The sequence below is a fragment of the Urocitellus parryii genome, chromosome Y (genome assembly GCF_045843805.1).
Source record: "Urocitellus parryii isolate mUroPar1 chromosome Y, mUroPar1.hap1, whole genome shotgun sequence".
NCBI classification, from domain to species: Eukaryota; Metazoa; Chordata; class Mammalia; order Rodentia; family Sciuridae; genus Urocitellus; species Urocitellus parryii.
The window spans coordinates 5,971,501-5,987,056 of record NC_135548.1 but is presented as its reverse complement, the minus strand read 5'-3'; the positions used below and the strand labels follow the sequence as shown (position 1 = coordinate 5,987,056).

Below are 15,556 nucleotides of genomic sequence, written 5' to 3'. Positions count from 1 at the left end.
CAAAGACAGAGTGTGAGGAGCTATGGTTCTAGGTGAGAAAACAGGGACCTTGGGAGCAGACTAGAGGAGAGAGAAGAAAGTAAATCTGGAATCACCAGGACCAGTAGCAGAATGGCAATTTTGACAGATCTTCAAACTTATTTGACCAGGGGATGTTGCCATGTATTAGTGGATCGGATGAGAGAGCATCCAAGTCCTATCTAGTATATGGCTCTTAGTATGGACAGAATGTAGCTATAAAGCAGATTAATTGAAAAGCCATGGCCTTAAAACTCAGAACATGGGTTTGGTTGGTGTACAGAATAGTGTTACTCTTCTTTAGTTACCATTGTCCGTCTGTTGAAATCAGGAAAGTTCTTAACCAGAAAATATTAATTCTTGGGTAGTATATTAAAACAAGTTACTTCAGGAAGTATTTTTTGGTTGTTTTTGTCGTTGTTGTTGTTTTAATTTTATGTGCTTTGTGGCTTTTGAGGTATTGATTAAGATAAATTTTAAAAAGTAATTGTTTAATTCAAAATGTGCCTTTAATACTGTATGGATTTTTAACTCCTCTGCATAGAAGACTGAAAATATTATGTTGGAAAAATATGTAAGACTATATTGCTTGAGAGAATGCCCATTTATAAATAACCACACTTTCTTATTAACCAAGATCCATGAAATTAAAAAAAAAAAAAAACTCAGGGACAACAATGTGAACCAAAAAACTTAACTGGCATGAGTGCAGTGATTGTGCCAAGTGCACTCCAGGAAAAAGTGACATTGATCCTCAGGGTTAGTGGTGAACATTACAACAGTGCCACAGAGCCCCACACACTAGCCAGATCATCAAGAGAGACATCAGAGAGAAACTCCTCTCATTCTTACTGTCTTGCTCCTGCAAGAGCACCCAGAACATTGCAGCCTCATCTGAGAACAACATTTTACAAACCATTTACCCTTACCAGCAAAGTCAGGGGGACTGAGAGAGACCAGCTCCACCTTCAACAGCACTGCCTCCTACCACAGCTCTTACTCCCCTGAGTCATGTGGAGAAATCCATTCCAGAGGCAGACAGCACATCACCTTATTCTTTAAAATCAGGTGCTGAGCCCCAAAGCAATCTGAGGAGCTAGTCCTACATGACATGAATCCAATGTTCCAGGGACTGAGGCTAAAACAAATGGAACAATTACGAAACCTTGAATTTGAAATGCAACACTTTGTGTAGGGTTGTCAAAATTCAGTTTTCTTTTACTTGTTTTCTTTTATGTATTATGTTTATTTCAGGAAACGATGTTGTGACAGAATCCCTTTTGTATAGGATTGCCAAAGTGTGTATTTTGTCTTTTGGCTTTGTATCCTATTTGCTAGCCATATAGAATGGTAGTGTTTTAGTCATATAGAATGATAGTGCCTCACTGGTATTGTCTTTAAATTATGTATTTTTGAAGTTTTACATAAAATAATATTATAATTTTAAAATTTCAAATGATTTTCTTTATAAAGTGATTCATGTAAATTCATCCTTAAAGTACGATATTGTTCTCAATAAATAGGGGAAGTAGGGGAAAAATAACTTTATTTTGGAGCAAACCTGGTGCTGATTCATAAAATGTTTCTGAATGCAAGTGCCTGAAAAATCTTGATTAGGTGTGAATATATATATTCCCACATAATGTTCTAGTGCATCTTTGACCATTTGTATTGTTATAGTATGTATGTAAGCATTGGCAATTCACTTATTTTGTTAATATTTAAGTAGTGGCCAAAAAGCTTGCAAATTTGTATTTAATTGCATTCTTCTTATCAATTTTTACATGTGATAGTCAATACAATTGTACAAAAAAATGCACTTCAATACTAAACAATCTGGAACTGTCATAAAACAAAAATTTATACAGATAAAACTAAGGAATAAAACATTATCAAAAGCATTAAAACCATCTAAAGCCAAAAAACTAAACTATATAATTTAAATTATAACATAATTCTATTTATATATTATGTATTATATATTATATACTACATATTATAGAATTACATATAGCTGTATGATATCATTTGAATTATATATAATTATAATATAATCCATATAAGTTATATATTTATCAATATGAATTACACCAATAAAATAATGATATTATTATTAATAATATAATTATATTATTATATATTTACAATAAAATAATAAATAATTTAATATAAATTATTTATTATTTTATTTTTAATATTTATTATATGATATATATGTTACATACTTAATAAAAATATGTGTTTATATGTAATTTATATATATTATATTGTTATATTGTATATTATATATGTATTTTATATATCATATAATTTATATTTAATATGTATAATTCATATATACTTTATATTTAAATATATAATTTATATAATATATAATTTACATAAAATAAATATGTATAATTAATATACATATTTAAACATGACAATATATAATTTATATATAAGAATATAAATATATTATATATTATATAATTTATATGTAATATGTAATATGTGAATATATAATATATGTATATAAATATGTATAATTTATATACATAAAATTTATATATATATATATTTTGTAAATATAAAATTTATATTTTTTTGTATTTATAATAAAATAAATATGTATAATTTTATATTATATAAATTAATATAAATGAAAATTCTACATTTTTATTTAAATTATGCTATATAATATATATTAATATCTTATATAATATGCAACATGTTTATATAATATTGTAATTCAATTTATATAGATAAGTTATATCTTATTTGGCTTTAGATGATTTTAATACATTTGATAGTTTTTAACCCCTTAGCTTTATCTGTATAAATTTTTATGGCATTTTTAAACTGTGTCATATTTCATAAAATGGTCTTAAAAAATTTGTGCTTCTGAAGTTTTTAATTTCAATGCATTTTTCTCTTGATATCATGTGGGTTTTGTTAAAACCATTCCTTTTGGCCAGGGACAGTGATTCACGCCTGTAATCCCAGTATCCTGGGAAGCTAAGACAGGTGAATCTCAAGTACAAAGTAAGCCTTAGAAATGGCAGGCACTTAGCAACACTGTCTCTAAATAAAATTCAGAATAGGACTGGGGATGCAGCTCAATGGTTTAGTGCCCCTGAGTTCTATCCCCAGTACCAAAAAACACCAAATCATTTTGTATGAAATCTTTTTACTTATAAATCCCTTTACATACTTTTTCTGCTTGGACTATAAACTAGTGAAAAAGTATATGTCATTAGAATTAAGAAATAATTTATTTAAGTTCATTTTGAGAGTATAGTAAATCTCATTGTTTGGAATTTGAGAGACATAGTTGACTGAATTGGTTTCATTTATAAAATACCCAGTTTTTATAAACTAATCCATTCCTGTTATTATCTGGATTTCATCATTTTTCCTAAAGTAGGTTGTAAAAGGGAGAAAAATATAATAGCCTTCTTTGGTATGTGTGAATTATATTTCAAATCTATATAATTTGTATGATCATATTATACTTGTTAAAAAATTATATAGGTTTATACACACATTATAAATATGTAAAAGATTTCAAATGGCTTCTCTGAAATTGTTGCATCTTGGAATATGATACTTTAAGATTACTAACTATTGACTCAGGGGTCAACATATGGGCTCATCACTTGACTATAATATGAATTGGGTTTTAGGGCATGTTGTCTTATAGTTCTCCATAATATTAAGGAATAAGGAGAAATGAACAAATGACGTTTTTTATGCTAACATCATTTTTCCCCTTCCTTATACAAAGTACAAGAATCATATAATGGTTTTAAAACTTAAAAATAAAATCAGAGCTAACATTTATTGAGCTTCTTTTGTGTATTTAGACTTTATCAAGTTGAAATTTCACAGTAATCTCTAATGGGTAACTAAGCATTTTATAATTCCTGGGTTACAGATGAGGAAACTGAGGCTTAGCTAAGTGAGATTTTTTTTTTTTTTTTTTAGTTTCCAGAGATGCAGTAAGCCTATCCAAATCTCAAATGCAGGGCTGTCAAATTTTGATGAGTGCTTCTTTTCTTTTTTGGGACCAGAGATTGAACTCCTTAGCACTTCACCACTGAGCTACATCCACAACCCTATCTTGTATTTTATTTAGAGACAGGGTCTCACTGAATTCCTTAGCACCTTGCTGTTGCTGAGGCTGGCTTTGAACTTGCAATCCTCCTGCCTCAGCCTCCCAATGGCTCACAGGTATACACCACTGTCCCAGCTGGTTAGTGCTCTTAGTGAATGTGATTACTAAATATTAGCAGGAAACATTAAACTATAGAAAATACATCCTTAGATTTTTTTTATTGTAAAATACACATACAATTTGCCATTTGAACCATTTTGAAGTGTACAGTTCAGGAACACTAAGTATATTCACATTGTTCTGCAACTATACTCACATGTCCATTTCCAGAACTTAATCATCATTCTGTGAGAAAATTTATATACATTTAAACTCTTTCAGTTTTAATATGTGCATACAACCCAGTCAAACCTCACAAGTAGAGTTTCACTCTTATGTCCTTCCTGGGATCTTGTTCAGCTTGGAGCCTTCAGCCTGAATGTTCCAGATTCCTGGAGGCACTGAAGCAAGTGTATCCTGAGAAGGGGTTGATAATTCTAGAGTGACCAGAGCATACACAGTGCCCTGATACCAATAATGTGATAGAAATTGTTCATTGGAAAGTTGTCTTAGGACAATTGGACATATGTGAGCAAGGGAAAAGGGCATTATGGAGATTCCTGATAGCGCTGCCAGGCAACCAGAAAGCTTTGTGCAAAGAATATTGTTCACGGTTATGAGAGGGGTTTGTGGGGGGGTTGTTTATACTTTTCCTCTATGGACCTGTTTTACATGATGAGAATTTCATGAGAATTTATGAGTATGTTAAACTTCTTTTAATGTGCTGTGTTGGTATGATTATATATGTAGACAATTCAGTGAATATCTGTAGTTTGGCAAAGTTCCATTTGCCAACAGTATGTAGTAGTCTGTCATATTCCTGGATATTTGCCACTAACAGAAATTAGTTCTATAGAATAATATCTTTAATAATGAAATGAAAAATGGAAGGTCTTAAAAATGAAAAGATAAAGATCTTCATGGATAAAACTTTAGACCACATCAATAATTAGAAGCCTCAATATTGTAAAGATGGTAATTTAACTTAAATTTATGAATTCAATCTAATCCCAACCAAAATATTTTTGGATCATTTGAAAATTAAAGACATAATGCCCCATTACCTCTAACCATTTGAGTGTGTACTTAAACAATGACACTTCTCCATAACCATAGTATATACATCAAACTGTGTATATTAACATGATGACATCTAATCCACAGATTGAATTTACATTTTGGTAATTGCCCCCAAAATGCTGCTGTCTTTAAGCATCCCAATCCAGGGTCACATTGTCTCCTTGGTCTGGTCTCTTTCCATCTGGGACAGTCTTTTGGTCTCTTCATTCATGATCTTGACACTTGAGAAGCATAGGCCAATTTGTATAATGTTGCTCACTTAGTTTGGGTTTCTGTAATATTTCTCATGATTAAAGTCAGGATATAAAATTGTGTAATAAATATCAGAAATCATGTTTTATTGTTTTAATTTTATCATACTAGAAGATTCACAATGTTTATTTGTCCTATTTCTGGTGATGTGGTCTTTGGTCACTAGGTTAGGATAGTATCTACAAAGTTTTTCCATTATATAGTTAGTAATTGAGAAGATTCTTGGAGACCATGAAATGTTCCATCCAACTCCTACTGAATTCCTAATAGCTAGTTTGAGTCTGTTGACAATTCTTGCCTGAACCAGTTACTATTTTGATTGCCAGGTGGCGAGACCACCACTTGTGCTTTTATATCCTACCATAAATAAGAAACTTCCCTTCTCTATGTGTTTATTCATTTATATTAGTTTAGGCTTATGGATTCTCCTTTTACTTAAGTAGCTGATAATATATCATTTATTTTCCTGCTGAAAATTTCCCAGATTTTGTCTGTGGGAATCTCTTTACACTGTCTTCTAGAGTATTTTTGACATGTCTACATTTCTTTTTGGATTCTTCCTTATTTTTGGTACATCAAAGTGTTACAAGTTCATCTTGTGCTTTTACCTACCCCAAATCCATATTACACAGTTTTAAAGGAACATTGTTTTCTTTAAATGGGGAATGATATATGGAAGCCAAGACTGGAGAAGTATTCATAGCTAACTGGGAAGTTACTGGTTCTAAGCCTATTGGTAGATAAACTTGTACATATCCATATTTATACACAAACACATTGTTGTGCACTCTCATGTAAACATACATTGTAAACCTTGAAAACCTTAAGTTCATACTGATATTTAATTCTTCTTTTATACTTTGGGATTTCAATTATTTCCCTTTCCATATTTGTAATTCCCTTTTCTCCTGGATTGAGATGCTTGAAGACATCCAAGTCTGGCTTCCATATTCCTAAACATTTTATTTTTTCCTTCAACCTCCTGATGCTTCTTTCCACCTGGTCTCAAATATGCCAAATCCAGTTCTTTGTCACTGCTGTATTGCTCTTGTCCACAGTGATACCTGAAATGCCGCTTGAAACCTAACCTCTACTACATAAGCTCATACCACATGAACTGAATCCATAACCCCAGAGAAGTTTATGCTGAGCCCACTATTGAAATTTTAGGTCTGTATAATTTGCTAGAGGGATGCAAAAAACAAATTGACTATCTTTTGAAAATGAGCATTTATTGTATTAAGAGTTTACTAAGTAAACTTTAAAAAGAATGGTTACACATATTTACCAGAAATGATTAAATAAGTGTGTATTTATAACATTGTATAAATAATTTGTAAAAAATAAACTATGATTTTACTTCTGAGTATAACAAATTTCAAATAATGTTGATACATTAATAAGTAAACCATATGTTATGTAGTTCTAAAATGCCTTTACAATCAGCCAATTTACTCCTAGCACCTACAAAGAAGAAAAAAATAGAATAAAATGAACTCCTACCTACCCACCTACCATATATCTCTAACAGAGTGTTAATGGGCAACTTACACATCCCTTCCTGATCACGACATATTTCTTCTCCCACCAGGGTAAACAATATTGAATGTTTTGGGCGGGGAGGGGGGAACAGGGGTGCAAGAATTGACCCAGCATTTTTCACATACCAAGCAAGCATTCTACCACTGAGCTACAAGCTCAGCACTTTTTCTATAAAATGTTGAGGCAGGTTCCAAGTTTCTCAAACTGGCCTGGAAGTTGAGATTCTTCTCAGCTCACCTGAGATCAGCCTCAGCCTCCCAAATAGGTGGGACTGCAGGTGTGTACCAAATCACCTGACATTATCTTGAGTATTATTTTTTGTTGTTTCAATTTGCCATCAACATAGTATTCAATTTTGCCTGTTTTATTGACCTTTTTACAAGTGGAATCACTGAACCTTTTGTTACTTTGTACAAGGGTGGAAAAAGAAACTTGAAACTCTCAATGTAAAAGCTCACTTAACTACAATAACACTTGATAAAACATATTTTAAGTGAAGAAACAGTACCAAAGAGAAAGAGGAATATTTCACAATGAAAAGGAAGCCCATTCTCTAGGAAGAATTTCACAATTCTAAGCACTGTTTTAAAATATGTAAGGAAAGAAGAGACAATTAAAATTAAAATATGGACAAATCCACAGTATTGAGGTTGCTGAGTATATTTTTAAACTGAAAGTTTGTGAAAACAGTATGAAGAGTACAGTTAAAAAACTTGACCTATTTGAGATACAGAGAACACTTTAAGCAGGAACATAATTTCTATTTCACTTAAACCCATATGAAAAATCTACCAAAAATGACAGTAAATCGGCCACAAAAGAGCCTCAAAATATTTCAGAGAATTTAAATAATTCAAAATACACCCTATAACCTCAGGAGAAATATGCCAGAATTTAATAACAGAAGTTGACTGGAAGCTCCTCAAATTTGTCTCAATGCCTAGAAATTAAACAGAACATATTTCTAAATAACCAAAGAATCAAAGAAGGAATAAACATTAGAAAATATTTTAATCTGATAATGAAGAGGTGCCAAATTAAAAAAAATACAGGCTGCAGTTAAACCAACATTTAGAGGAAAATTTATAGCTTTACCTACAATTCCTGGAAAAATTATAAATTGGGGCTGGGGCTTGGGCTCAGCAGTAGTACACTTGCCTAGCATGTGTGAGGCACTGGGTTCAATTCTCAGCACCACAGAAAAATAAATAAAGTTATTGTATCCATACACGTCTAAAAAAATATTCAAGAAGAAAATGTAGATGGACAAGCAAGAGCAGCAATCACTGCAAGACAAAGTTAAAAGAAAAAAACAAAACTAAAAGATGATTCTTTGAAGAGATTAATAAAATTGACAAACAACTAGTAAGACTAACCCATAAAAGGACGAAAATAATCTCAAGAATTAAAACCTATTGCTAGAAAACCCACAAACATTAAAAAATATATGAAGAACTTAATGTCAAGTTGAATAAGAATGAAATTAAAGACAAAAATTAAACTAAAGCAAACCCAGAGTTTCCACTGATTGGTGGAATTCCATCAGTTAGTTAGTGAAATATTTTTGCTGGCATTGAGGGTTGAAATCAGGGGCTTACACATGCTAACTAAATCAAATAGTTATTTAAAATGTTTTCATGAAGAAAATGTAGAACATATCATGACATCCTTTCAAACATTTAAGAAAGCAATTACCCCATTATACAAGTTTTCTCGAAACAAAAAAAAAAAAAAAACACTTCTCAACTCTAAGTCTGTTCTTACCTTGATAAAAAAGTGACAAAAAGATCAAATATATAGAAAATAAACTGGCAATATATAACAGTGAGAAGAAATCTCTATGGTGTACAAAATTGTCTTAACATTTGGAATAACAATGGTATTTGTCAAAAATTTTTAAGGAATAAAATATAACAAAAGATCTAAGTTCTCAAAAAAATTGAGTAACATTTAACAGATAACCACCCCCCCCAAAAAAAAAAAAAAGAAAAAGAAAAAGAAATGACTTTCCTAATAGGGATACAGTCTAGCTTTCAGCAGGCTGCCTTGTAGTAAAATATTGAGTCTGGCCCCTGAGATCTGTAATCAATAAGGATGCCCATAATTACTACTTCTATTCAACATTGTACAAAACTAGAAATTGTAGCTAAATAATAAGGCAAGGAAAAGAAATGAAAGATGCAATGAATTTTCTGTTTGCAAATTTTATCTTTATGAAAAACCCAAAGGAGTTTGTAAACTATTAGAATTAATAAATAATTTTGCAAAAAGATTGCTTAAAATTCAGCATTCAAAGTATCTAATATTTATATTTTAGTACCAAAAATAAAATGAAATTAGTGAACTGATAATATTTAAAATAACATCAAATAGCTAGGAAATCTAAGCAGAGATGTGTAGAGATGAGATTAAAAGATTCTACACTGAAATATGATTCTAGCATCTCCACACTTGGTAAATGTGCTATAGGATCTAACTCACCTGAACCCCAAAGATCTAAATAAGCTGAAGAATATACCATTTTGAGACTTAGAAGATTCAGTATTATGAAGATAGCATTTCTGTTCCAAATTTTTTATGCATTTAACCCAATCCTATATATTCTTGTTTATATTTTACAGATATGTTCTAAGATGCTTTTTTATAGACTGGTTCAGGATTCTCAGAAGGACTGATGTTTTGAACTCTCTCTTAGCAGCTTAATTAACCTGCCACAGGTTGTACAGCTAGTAGAAGAAGATAGCACCTGAAGCACCTCTGAGTTTTATGTTATTTCTTACTGTATTCTTTCTTTCCTCTTACACTAACCCTATTCTTGCTGGGTATCATTTTTCCTTCTAGCATCTCCATACTTAATAAATGTGCTATAGGATCTAACTCACCTGAAACCCAAATTCCATGTGCCATTTTTCTTTCTTTCTAATATGCTATGTACTACAGAATTTGTATTCATCTAAATAAATCCCTTGAATTTAAAGTTGAAAAAAAAGTTTTTCCTTAAAAAACTGAAATTTTCAGACTGATTATCATCAGCCACTTTGTCCCTCGTCTTCTTTTTAAACTAGTGTTATTAAAGGTTCATTCTGGAAATGTGACTTAAGTATTTAAGTGACTCTTAGTGGTTCCAGTTGGTCCCAGGAATTAAGACCCATCTGGAGAAAGCCCTAAATTATTTGGGATCCTGTGAGATTTCATGTGACAAAGATAAACATTTTCTGGCATTAAGGAGCTGGATGGTTTGTCTTAGCCACAAATCTTTTGGGTATATGTTGAATAGTTATTTTTCTTTCTCACCTCTCTTTTAAGCTAAGTTTAATGTTATAGGGGGATTTTTAATTTTAATTTTATTATTATCATTATTATTATTACAGTGCTCAGAATTAAACCCAAGGCCAACAAGGTGCTAGGCAAACACTGAGCTCTATCTCCAGTCCAAAGGCAGATTTAAAAAAAAAAAAAAACTTATTTGGGCTAAGCTATGATCTGAAAAAAAATTCCTCATAAAATATGGTCAATGAAAGGCAAGCTTTCCCCAATTTTACCAGTATGCCTTGGAATCAAACCAAAGATAAAGATTTCAATTGAAATATAATGTATAATAATTAATGAACATGTAATTTGAGAAGAATGTTCTTACATAATTTGAGAAGAATGTATATAGACCTTTTAGCCATGGTGGCAAAACACTAAGGATTTGTTCAAGAAATGTTGAAGAACTACAGGATTTTAGTGATATATTGTGAATATGGAATTGAGGATGGTGAAGCTAGAGTTGGACAAGATTTAAAGAAAAAAAAAAAGGGAAGGCCATAAATTGGAAACTAGGTCATGTGATAAAGAGGGTGCCTCACCTAAGAGGAAATTTAAGAACATATAATATTCTCAGACATTGGAAGTGAAAATGGATTAAACTGTTCTCACTTTGGAGACTTTAATTGAAAACATTCCTGAAGGCCTGGATGTGTTTCAGTGGTAGAGAACTTTCCTTGCATGCTGAAGTCCTGAATTTGAGCTCCAGTGCTAGAGATGAAGAAAGGAAGGAAGGAAGGAAAGGAAGTAAAGGAAAAGGGAAAGGAAAAGAAAATTATAGTGAACACCAATTAAAGTGTTTTCTGCTAACCTACATATGAAGTATCCAATACAAGAACCAAAACCCTTATATGACTATGTAAATTAATTAAAATACTACAAAATTAAATTTCAGGTCCTAAGACATACGACTTATTTTAAGAGCTCAGTAACCACATGAGCTGTGGCTATTATACCAGACAGTTCAGTGCAGATACCATACATTTCTGTCATGACAGAAAAGTCTATTGAACAGTGCTGATAAAGAGGAAGCATCATATCAAGTCACTCATACTGTGGATGTGTTATAGAATATTCAATAAAATTCAACACTGTTCAGGTTTAAAAAAAATGTGACCTACAAGAAGACATGCTGAAATCAAAAGAGGGCCTTCTGATGTTGGCAAAATAGAATCATTAGGAAAATAGTCTCTTTGCTGTATATATTCAAAAAAGCATCTTAATAACTTTAGAAATCCCAACTCTTGTGTACAAATCTGGATTGATTATCAATAAAATGTTACAAATAGAAAACCAACCAGGAAAACTAGTACATCAAATGCATATTGGCACAGCACTAAAATAACAGACTGGAAATTCTTCCATGAAACAAAGCCAAGCTAAGAGTGTGCTACAACAGTGAAACTGCTTTGTTGACTCACTGCTCAACAGGGGTCAAACTAGACTTCTGAAATTCATGAGGACTTTTCTAAAAATTTTTTTGACAGTGGTCTGCCTGTAGCTCATTATGCACATTTGTGAATATACTTTTTTAAATTTAACTAAATTTTGTTCACTTTTTTCTAATTTATTTTTGTTGAAAGAGTCCAAAACAGTGATTCAAAAAACTATTTGTTGGTGGGCAGTTACACACACAGTGCTTGCAGCTTCAGAGCACTCAGCTTGCTGAACCACGGGCATCACATGAGAAGAGGCACCTGGACTGACAGCAGTTTGTCATTCAAAAGAATGAGAGCGGTATAAAATCATGCAGATTTTAAAACATCTTGGTAAGAAGCAGGGAAGAGATTGGCATTCTGTCTTTCCAAGGAGGATACTTAAGCCAAGAAAGGATGGTGGTTTTTTAGCACCTCTGAGGAGCAGGGCTGGGTCCCTGCCACCCACTTAGTGGCACAGAATGGGACCCAGGATGACCAAGACTGATGATGTGTCCAAGAAATGCAAGGCCCATCTGCGGCTCCTGGATCACCAGTGGACCCTGGTGGAATGGTCAACAGGCAGCACAGCTGATAAGAGAAGAATGTAAACATTTAATGCTATATCAGCCAAAGCTTAGATGAGATTGGCTTTCAGAAGTGTGTCACAGTGGAAGTTATCCAGAAAAATTTGGAGGGCTGATGATATATCAGATACCTGGGCAAAGAGGTCTGGGAACCAGTATCCTACCTAAAGAAGGCCAAGAATGACTTGCCAACCTGGAAAAAGAATCTGGCAGGCCCATGGATATCATTTGAAACAACATGGAGATCAGCAACCTGTTTAAACAAGAACACCTCTAGAGACAAGGAGACTCCACCAACTGAAGGCAAAGGCTCTGCGGCCCCCATTGCCTAAAAGGAGATTAGCATGCTAATCCTGTTCAATGCTTTCAATGGCAGTGCCCTCGGTGTCCCCTAGCGGATCATCTCCAAAATGGCCCAGGGATCTCCAGCTGTGGCCAGGATTGCCCTGCATAGGGCCCAGATCAACCCGCCAAACCTAAGGAAAAGTCCTCCATCCTTCCATCATGCCCAGAATCCAACTTGTGGTTCCAATTCCCAAAGCTACCAAAGGCCCCTTCTCTCGAGGTGGAGCACTTCACCATTGCTGAGTTCCAATCATGCATCTCTGACACGGTCAGCTTCCGTGGTGGACAGAAGGCAGAGATCATTGACAAGAACTAAGGTGGCTGATGCTATGTGCAGATCCGTGAGAAGGAGGGCTGGGCCCCATGTACTACATCGATAAGTAAAAGAAGCCCAACCTGAACTGCCACACAAGCTAACTGACATGGCCCAAGGTCCTGCTACCAGCACCCCTCCTGCAAGCCCAAGGAGACCAAGGAGGGTTCTGTGGGTGCCAACAAGAGACAGAATTCCCTGATGAAGCTCAGTACAAAGAGCCTCAGTATGACATCCCTGCCTTTGGCTTTGACTCTGTGCAAGAGCTGAGTGAGGAGCTCACAGAGGACAGAGGCTCAGGAGACCAGAAGCATGCCCACCCCTGTAGACCCTCATTTGCCTCCTCCCTGCAGCGGGCCTGCTTCAAAGTGGGTGACACTTCAGAAGACGTGGCCCTGGAATGGGAGGCCAGCTATGAGAATGAGGGCTTCCAGCCATATGCAGACGACACCCTATGGACAGGAGGCTCCTCTGGGGACAGTGACTCTGTAGGGGGCTCTTCACCATCCCCTGCCAGGAAAAACTCCCTCAAGTCAGGCTCCCCAAAGTCATCATTTCTCCTAAAGCTCAAAGCATATAAGAACGCCCAGGCATAACTGGGGAAGAACCACTCCTCAGCCTCCTTTTCCTTATCCATCACCATCAACACCACCTGCTCCTCCTCCTCCTCCTCTTCCTCCTCCCTGTCAAAGAACAGTGGTGACCTGAAGCCATGCTCTGCCTTGGACCCAGGCATCTTTGACACTCCCAAGGTCAAGGCCAAGAAGGATACTAATATGAGGGCTGGGCTGATCTCCCGTGCCTAGGCCAAGCAGTTTACCCTGTGTAAGCCCTTCCTGAACCGGAAGAGTCACAGAGTCAAGAGAAGATTGACATCAGCTCTTTACGAGGCCAACTGAGACCCACAGGCCAGCTGGGGTGGGGCTCAAGGGCCCTAGGAGTGAGGATTCAGAGCTGCCCCCACACACAGACTCTAAAGGGCCCAATGAGTGGGCCAGGAGAGGCTCAGCTGACATCATCACCCTCCCGGCCACTGCTCTCTCATGTATCCCCAGGAAAGAGTGGAAAGGGCCAGCTACCTCCTATGTAGCACCTACCAGAACATCCAGGACTCAGAGATCTGTTTCCCTGCCAGTGTGGAGGTTCAGGTGCTGTAGAATCAGGAGAGTGGCTGGTGCTATCTGAGATTTGGGGAGCTGGAGGGCTGGGCCTCTTCCCACTACTTGGTGCCCAATGAGAATGAGGGGCCCAACACCCCTGGGAAAGAGATCTAAAGGATGTGCTAAAGAGCAGGTAGAATGAGGGCAAGTCAGACAGCCTGGAGAAGATCAAGAGGCCAGTGCAGGTGCTGAACACCAAAAACCAGAGGGGAAGGAAATCATTAAACCCTGCAGATTCAGGACCTGAAAGATGGCCCACCTCCCAGCTATTGCCTGGAAGGAAGGATACATTGAATAGCAAAGGGAATGACCTGGAACCTAGACTTGAAAAAGCTGGGACCTACGTGTGCAACTTGGTGACTCCATTGATGGACTACATGTCATTTGGGACGAGCCATGTGGGAAACCCCAATTGAGCTTTTCTGAAAATCTGGAAAGTATGTGGTCATAGGGGGACCTCCAGCTTCCTGCCCATATGGCAGCTTTGGTGGCTACCATGTTGCCACCAGAGGTAGCCCTTGTATTGTCCTTCCATGTTTGTGGATTTTGCTGTTTCCCAGGGATTGCCACTATGCACCATGGCTGGGTACATATGACGGCTCCACAGGCCCTGGTACTTTGAGTTATTTCATGAGCCCACATCTCTCCCTGGGCCAGGCCACTGACAGTGTCTGGGAGTTAAAGAAAATGCAGTTGCCAGGTGCCAGCAGGAACTACCTTCTTAGCTGTCATTGCCCTGGCCTTGAGAAGAATGTCTGCTCCCCTTGGGGTACCCCATGGAAGATACAATGTTTGAGTTTAGAGGGTGGGGGAAGCCTTCAGGCTCTTCTTCATCAGCACAGGCTACTTGGGATATTTCTGGGTAAACAGATGCTTTGCATGTTTCTGGAGAGGTTTATTGATTTGGGGTTTATATGTCAGGCCTTTAGTTTGGGTCTTATTTTAAGAATTGTTTGGGCACCCTGTGGGGTCAGCCTCACTTGGGAACAAAAGGGGTGGTCATGCACTTTTCTGTTGTCCTCTATGGAAGGGTGTTTTGTCTTGTATTTGGCTTCCCATTCTCCCCCTCCTTAAGCCATGTCATTTTGTTTGGTTTCCACTGTGTGGACATTGCCTGTGCAGCACTTGCTGGAGGGATTTGGGATTGGGTAAGCCCAAGTCTTAGTCTTGGCAAAACAGAGAAACTGTTCTGGTTCCTGCCCAACCTTGTTGGAGCAAAAACCCTCCCCAGGAGGGAGAAAGGTATTGTTAGGAGCCAGACATTTGAAAAGAAGGCAGTGCCCAGGCTGCTGGATGGCTGCCATTCTGTGTATGTTCTCCCATTGGGGCAAGGCTGAAAG

The 15,556-nt window shown here is 35.9% G+C and overlaps 1 pseudogene; it reads left to right on the top strand.

The window, feature by feature from the left end:
• Positions 1 to 720: 720 nt before the first annotated feature.
• LOC113199492 (SH3 and PX domain-containing protein 2A-like) lies at positions 721 to 14,632 on the top strand (annotated as a pseudogene).
• The last annotated feature ends 924 nt before the right edge of the window (positions 14,633 to 15,556 follow it).